The sequence below is a fragment of the Gorilla gorilla genome, chromosome 6 (assembly GCF_029281585.2).
Source record: "Gorilla gorilla gorilla isolate KB3781 chromosome 6, NHGRI_mGorGor1-v2.1_pri, whole genome shotgun sequence".
NCBI lineage: Eukaryota > Metazoa > Chordata > Mammalia > Primates > Hominidae > Gorilla > Gorilla gorilla.
The window spans coordinates 137,685,069-137,692,767 of record NC_073230.2 but is presented as its reverse complement, the minus strand read 5'-3'; the positions used below and the strand labels follow the sequence as shown (position 1 = coordinate 137,692,767).

Below are 7,699 nucleotides of genomic sequence, written 5' to 3'. Positions count from 1 at the left end.
AGGAGGCTGAGGCAGGAGAATCGCTTGAATCTGGGAGGCGAAGGCTACAGTGCGCTGAGATCATGCCACGGCACTCCAGCCTGGACGAGACTCAGCCTCAAAAAAAAAAAAACTTCTAATAGTTACTAATACCTATTAACAGAGGTAAGTGATAATTAACCAATGAAGATAATAAACAGGACATCAGCCAGTTAAGTAATCATATACAGGTATATGGCAACTTTAATTTTTTAATGCACAAAGCATTAATTATCACATTATTATATACATAAGTTATTCTAAATGCCATCTCTGAAACAAAAATGCAACTATTGTTAATGATTCTAATAGTAATAGGATACTCACTTCAATTGATAGAATGAATATAAGAATTTAGGAGAGCAATACCCCAAATAAATTCAACTAGGACAAGCTGTCTCTGTTCAATATCACACTCAAAGCAATGCACAGCAACAAAGCGTATCCCAAATTAACACTCTGGATGCTTGGTCTGGTGTCCACGCAAGGAAAAAATTCTAATTGTCAAATCATGTTCCTAAAAAGCTCTACTTTTAAATACTTTCATCTCAAGTAAGGAATAAGAAGCCACACAATGACACACATTGAGTATCTTGGGATACAGAGTTTAGACCAACATTATTCACTGACCTTTTCTATAAGGAGTTTCTTGCTCATTGTCACACATCTATTTAATCGTTCCTTGTATTTCTCTAGCATCTTTTGCTGTTCATCAATCTGCTGTCTCAAATCACAGTTGGCCTTCAATGAGAAAAAAATTTTTAATTAGCTCCAAGGAAGAAGATTAATGGAAAAGCAGTTTCTAGGGAGAGAAAAAAAAAATCATTTCTATATGTTGTTTTATCAAAAGCAAAATTAAAGTTCAAACAGGTAAGAAGTAACTATGTCTTAGAAAAAGTAAATAATTCATTCCTTTATTCTCTCATAACATATCATCTATTTATAAATGATAAATTGAATTACTAACTTGGGCATCTTTTTCTACTGATCATATTTTGCTCCTGCCAATAACCAGTTACAGCTACTCTTGTCATCACAAACACCTAAGCTATCACAAAATAATAATTAAAAAAATGTTAAAGCTGGGAATCGTGGTTCATGCGTGCAATCCTAGCATTTTGGGAGGCCAAAGCAGGCAGATGACTTGAGGTCGGGAGTTCAAGACCAGCCTGGCCTGCGTGGTCAAACCCCATCTCTACTAAATATAAAAAAATTAGCCACACGTGGTGACGGGAGCTTGTAATTCCAGCTACTCAGGAGGCTGAGGCGGGAGAATCGCTTGAACCCAAAGGCGAGGGTTGCAGTGAGCCAAGATCACGCCACCGCACTCCAGCCTAGGTGACAGAGTGAGACTTCATCTCAAAAAATAAAAAAATAAACTACAATGAATGTTTAAAATACAAAGAGTGATTAAGCACATACAAAAAAATTACTGAATTTTATGTTTGCTTTGTTCTTTTTCTAGTGGTATTTAAGAAAGATAAATTTGCATAAATGTTCCTCACCAGAGAAGCCAGGCACGCCCATGCCCACAAAAGACAGAACAAACAAACAAGGTCCTAGTTCAAGAATGCCAGAATGTAAATACACAGCTAATTTAGCTGTGGTCAGAAGCCTACAGTGTGGACTAAAAACTTAAAAGCCTCGTGCAATAACAGAGAAGGAAAGAACCACTAACCCAAGGACGAATTTGACTTGCAAGTCCTGAATTTAGTCCTTTTGTGTTAAAAAAAAAAAAAAAAAAAAAAAAGATCTCAGCTCTTCTAGCAAATAATGTTACCTCATAAAAACTCACTTAAATTATGAAAAAGAAAAACCTGTTACGTGTTTCTAAAATACTAAAAAGCACAAACAGAAGATATCACACGATACTCAATTTTTGAGACTTTGTAGCTTCATTAAAAATTTTTATCATTTCTTTTGTATAATATAGCATCATTTTTAAAGTAACCCATGAGAAACAGCTTCTGTCTCCAAATGTTTCTCCTCTCCCCATAGCATAATTTCTTCCTGTTAGTTTTTGTACAGAACCATATTATCAAAGGCAGAGTGTAACTACATTTGGGTAAGTGTGATTACCAAATTCATACTAAAGAATCTACCAAGCAAAGATCATTTAATGTTTATGGAAAACCCAGTCTACTCATAAGGTGAGTGTTCCCTTGAAATCTATAATCAAATGTATGAAATCAATCAACCTCTTGGCAGTTATTTAAAATTTTAAGAATTCTAAGTTTTTGTGGCTTCTGACGCTAATGTCTTCGAGGAGTTCATGTTTAAAGTAACAGCTGGTGGCTGGTGCGCGTGGCTCATGCCTATAATCCCAGCACTCTGGGAGGCCGAGGCAGGAGCATCGCTTGAGCCCAGGAGTTCAAGACCAGCCTCGGCAACATGGCAAAACCTTGTCTCTATAAAATTTTGAAAATCAGCCGTGTGTGGTGGCATGCGCCTCTGATGCCAGCTGTTCGGGAGGCTGAGGGTTGCTTGAGCCTGGGAGGTCGAGGCTGCAGTGAACTGTGATTGCATCACAGCACTCCAGCCTGGGAGACAGAGCAAGACACTGTGTCCTTTTTTTAAAAATTAAAAAAAAAAGAAAAAAAAAAGCAGATGGCTAGTAGCCCCCAATGCAGCCATACCCAACATCTTACTAAAATGGCAAAATTCAATGAATGATGTCTGAAAGAATATACAAGACATGTAGTCTTTCCCTCACTATCGATCCTCTAGATCTTCTAGAAGCACAAGTTCTAATCAACCTAAAAACAAGGCAGCTGCCCTCGGTGTCTTCCTTTTTTATTTATCTACTCCTTTAGTACTGCTCTACATACAAATAAAGACTGCAACAGTCTGAAGACGACAGAGTAGAAGGGGCAGTGGTGAGTGAAGGAAACATATTGCTTCTTAGAAAACATAAGCAAACATTTTTTTAAAACTCCTAAAGCAGTACCAAGTTAGGATTCAAGTTTTTCTCATACTCTGTCACCTCAATCTTCAAGAGTCAGATGATGGAGAAAGGCACGCCCACAATTCTTTCTCAGTACAGCAGAGCTTCTCTGTACAAAACCCTGACAGATACTGGAATTTGGCAAGGAGCTTTTTACACCCACAAACCATTTCATTATAAATCTTTGATGGCAATTCAACCAGCACCCAAATGAATAAAAACAGGAATAAGAGCAACTCCATGCAAGTATACATATCTGAACAATGAAAAATACAACACAGTGCTGAGACTACACATATGGGTCTCCTCATTCAAAGATGGAGAAAAGGAAACAAAAATAACAATAGTAAATAAAAACAACAACAACAAAAATAGGCCCAAGGAATACAGAAAATCAGCTTGAAAACAATGAAAATTATCACCCATAGAAATCAAAAGAACATTTTAGAATACTTCTTGTCATATTTCATAAAATGCAAAAAGACATGATATCTAGGAAATAGGAACCAAAAACCCTAGAGAATATACAGGATGGGGTAAGAAAGTATATTAGATGAGGGAAAAAAGCAGGGAAATTTAAAATGTAAATAATAGGCCTATCACGGTGGCTCACGTCTGTTATCCCAGCACTTTGGGAGGCCAAGGTAGGAGGATTGCTTGAACCCAAGAGTTCAAGACCAGCCTGGGCAACATAGTGAGACCCTGTTCCTACAAAAAATAAAAAAATTAGCCAAGCACAGTGGCACATGCCTGTAGTCCCAGCTATTCAGGAGGCTGAAGTGAGAGGACTGCTTGAGCCTGGGAGATGAAGGCTGCAGTGAGCCATGATGGTGCCACTGCACCCAGCCTGGGCGACAGCAAGACACTGTCTCAAAAAATAAAAATGTAAACAATAAAATCAAAATTCACATGAGCTGCAGTAAATGCCAGAAATATATGGAAGACAGTGTTTAATGAGACTCAGAAGGGGCAATCATATTAAAATGAGACATAACATGTTAGAAATAAAGGAGAGAAATCAGAGATTCAAGCTAAGAGTCAAGAAGAAACCAATATAAAGAGGGATAAAAGCATAGTTAGACATAATCACACATTTTCCAAATAAAAATATATAAACCCACATATAGATACACCCTGGGGTAATATTTAACAAATTATGGTGTTTGCTGCTTTGGTCATGAACCTCTCCGAAATACAAAATGCTTGAAAAACTGAAGGAGAAACAGAGAGAGAGAATGTGTGTTATATTTGAGAAGCAGAACGAACAGAACAAGGGGTTATGACACAAAAATCCTGCACACACTGTTGTCTTTCCATGGGAGGGCAAAAGAGAGAATTCTCAGGTCTGCAAGGAAGAGAAAATTTAACACTGACAAATCCTTGCTGAAAAATAATCACTTAAAAATGTACCACCATCAACAGATAAAACAAGAACTATAAATAAAAAAAATACTGTTGATAAGCTTTGAAATCAGTTGAATAAACCAGTCTAACAATGACTACAAATTTGGTCATAAAGCTGCCTCTGCCTATACTCTATACATAAGAACTTAGTGTTATATATAGCAGTAAAAATAGTAATTTAATAATAATAATATAGGCCGAGCGCAGTGACTCACGCCTGTAATCCCAGCACTTTGGCAGACCAAGGCAGGCTGATCACTGCAGGTCAGGAATTCGATACCAGCGTGGCCAATGTGGCAAAAACCCATCTCTATTAAAAATACAAAAATTAGCCAGGCATTGTGGTGCATGCCTGTAATCCCAGCTACTTGGGAGGCAGAGGCAGGAGAATCACTTGAACCTGGGTGACAAAGTGAGACTCTGTCTCAAAAAATTAATTAATTAATTAATAATATAAACAGCCAAATGTAGTGGCACATGCCTATAGTCCCAGCTACTTGGGAGGCCGAGGTGGGATGATCACATCAGGTGGGGACTGGAGAGGGCACGGCTTGCAAGACTGCGCCACCGCACTCCAGCCTGGGTGACATGAGATCCTGTCTCAAAATAAATATATACAATTAATAATAATAGCCGGACGCGGTGGCTCACACCTGTAATCCCAGCACTTTGGGAGGCCGAGGTGGGTGGATCACAAGGTCAGGGGTTCGAGACCAGCCTGACCAACATAGTGAAACACCATCTCTACTAAAAATGCAAAAATTAGCTGGGCATGGTGGCGGGCACCTGTAATCCCAGCTACTCAGGAGGCTGAGGTAGGAGAATTGCTTGACCCTGGGAGGCGGAGGTTGCAGTGAGCTGAGATCACGCCACTGCACTTCAGTCTGGGCAACAGAGCAAGACTCTGTCTCAAAAAAAAAAAAAAAATTAATAATAATATAAACACACCAGACTTTACTAATAAAGGCCCGACTTAGTTTAGCTATGTGCTGAATTCCAGGTTTTATATAAAAAGGAGTCAAAATACACTATTTTACCTTATGTTTTTATTAAGTACAGAAATATAATAAAAGTAAAAAAATTTTGGAGGTCAGATCATCATGAGTACAGTGACTTTTATAATCTGCATTATTAAACATATATTCAAAGAAAATTGTACCCAAAGCCTAATAAGAAAGACTGACAAAGGCAAGGTTGCCGATCCCCATCTTGCTGTGTCACAGTAGCCCTGGAGGTTTCAGGACCCTAAAGAGTCAGATTAACTACCACATTAGCAGAAATAAGGATCAAACCTATACCTTCTAAATCACTAGAGAAGAGAAAAATTCTAGCCAATGTTATTCGTAAATCAGTAACATTTATGTATATATTCATTTGTGTGTGTGTGTGTATATATATATACACACATATCTACTTCAAACAGCTCAAAATTACTGAAAAAAAAATGTACCAAATGTTTAATCCCAATTAATGGAATTATGAGTGACATATTTTTCTGTATTTTGTGAAGAGCATGTATAATGGTTTTTTTTTTTTTTTTGAGGCAGGGTCTTGCTCTGTTGTCCAGGCTGGAGCGCAGCAGCATGAACTTGGCTCACTGTAGCCTAGAGATCCTGGGCTCAAGCATCTTCCCACCTCAGGCTCCCAGTAGCTGGGACCACAGACACACCACCATGCCTGGCAAATTTTGTATTCTTTTATAGAAATGGGGTCTTGCTGAGTCATGCATGCTGGTCTCAAACCCCTGATCTCAAGCAATCCTCCTGCCTCAGCCTCCCAAAGTGGCAGGTATGGGCCACCATGCCCGGTCCTTTTTACTTTCTTATTTTTTTCTTGACACGAAGTATCACTCTGTCGCCCAGGCTGGAATGCACTGGCGCAATCTCGGCTCACTGCAACCTCCGCCTCCCAGGCTCAAGCAATTCCCCTGTCTCAGCCTCCCAAGTAGCTGGGACTACAGCCGCTTGCCACCACACCAGGATAATGTTTTATATTTTTTTAGTAGAGACAGGGTTTCTTTTCAACATGTTGGCCAGGGTGGTCTCAAACTCCTGACCTCAAGTGATCCACCTGCCTTGGCCTCCCAAAGTGCTGGGATTACAGGTGTGAACCACCATGTCCGGCCCTTTTTACTCTTTAAAAACTATGAGTCAGTCATGTCAAATTGCATGTTCAAAACATATTGATAAAGTATTTTCTAGTGATATCTATTTAATTCCAGATGAAGCATTTTAAAGGTTTCTTTTGTAAGCACAAAAAAGTTTGGGTGAGTAGGTTATAAAAGGTACAAAAAGCAAAATGGGCTAAAAAGTCCTTTGAAATAGCTTATAAAATTCAACAATATTAAAATAATTTCTCTGGAATGGGAAAACAACACTTTATACTTATTCCCACAGTTCTAGATGAAATATAACACTCCACATATCTATTTCTCCAATATAAATTCAATCATTAAAATACTACAGTATAAGATTTCCAATTTAAAGGTAGTGTTTAGAATGCAGGAACCTGGTTCCTACTCAGATTCCCTCAATTAAAGAAAAATACCCAAATGTTTATTATTTCATTGTTATTTGGCTATAGTAATTACTTCTATGATATGTACATAATCCAAATATATATAACAAATGGTGCTTGCTATAAAATATCTTACCACATTTTAATACTTACTCTTAATAAATCATCTATTCTTCCCTCCCTTTTCTCTAGGTCAGAATTCTTACTGTTTTCTAGTGCAGATATTTTTTCTATTGTGAGGTTGGACTACAGAGACAAAGGTAAAACAAATTTAGGATTAGTCTCAACATGTTATATGTCATCACACTCTTCTCGTTACCTTTCTTGGGGGGAAAAAAAAGCACTTGCTCACACAAATGGCCTAGAATCACATGGCTTAAGAAATGAAATCTGCTTGTCTCATCTCATTGTTCAAGTCCTCTGCTGGGTTCCTTACGTCCCACTACACCTACACTTCAAACACATGTTAATTCTGGAATCAAATGTATGAATTCTCACTACTGTGCACTGAACAATGTAGAAACACGTTACTCCAGAAATGAAACTAACTTTGAATAGAAAACGATCTCACAGGAGACTTGACACAACTCTCTAAGGAACAAATGCGCCATCTGGTGGAAACAGAGAGCAATCAGAAGGGAAGAGAAGAAGCTACCTGAGTGCTCAACTATCTAACTGAACTGTACAAGAGCTGGTGATTTAGATAAAATTCAAATGTGCTCCAGGGAGTTGTATACCTCTTGAGATTTAAGAAATTCTCCTAGATTGCCAACGATCGTGTCTTGAAGATAATATATACAGTATCAAAAGAGGCTT

The 7,699-nt window shown here is 38.2% G+C and overlaps 1 protein-coding gene across 1 annotated transcript in view; it reads right to left on the bottom strand.

Moving 5' to 3' along the window:
• Positions 1-716: 716 nt before the first annotated feature.
• LOC129534624 (collagen alpha-1(III) chain-like) overlaps positions 717-7,699 on the bottom strand; it is a 99,471-nt gene continuing 92,488 nt past the window's right edge. The window contains exons 13-14 of the mRNA XM_063708071.1: positions 7,037-7,129; positions 717-759 (exon numbers count right to left, since the gene is read on the bottom strand). The gene's annotated coding sequence lies outside the window, so the exon portion shown is untranslated. The remainder of the gene's footprint in view (positions 760-7,036; positions 7,130-7,699) is intronic.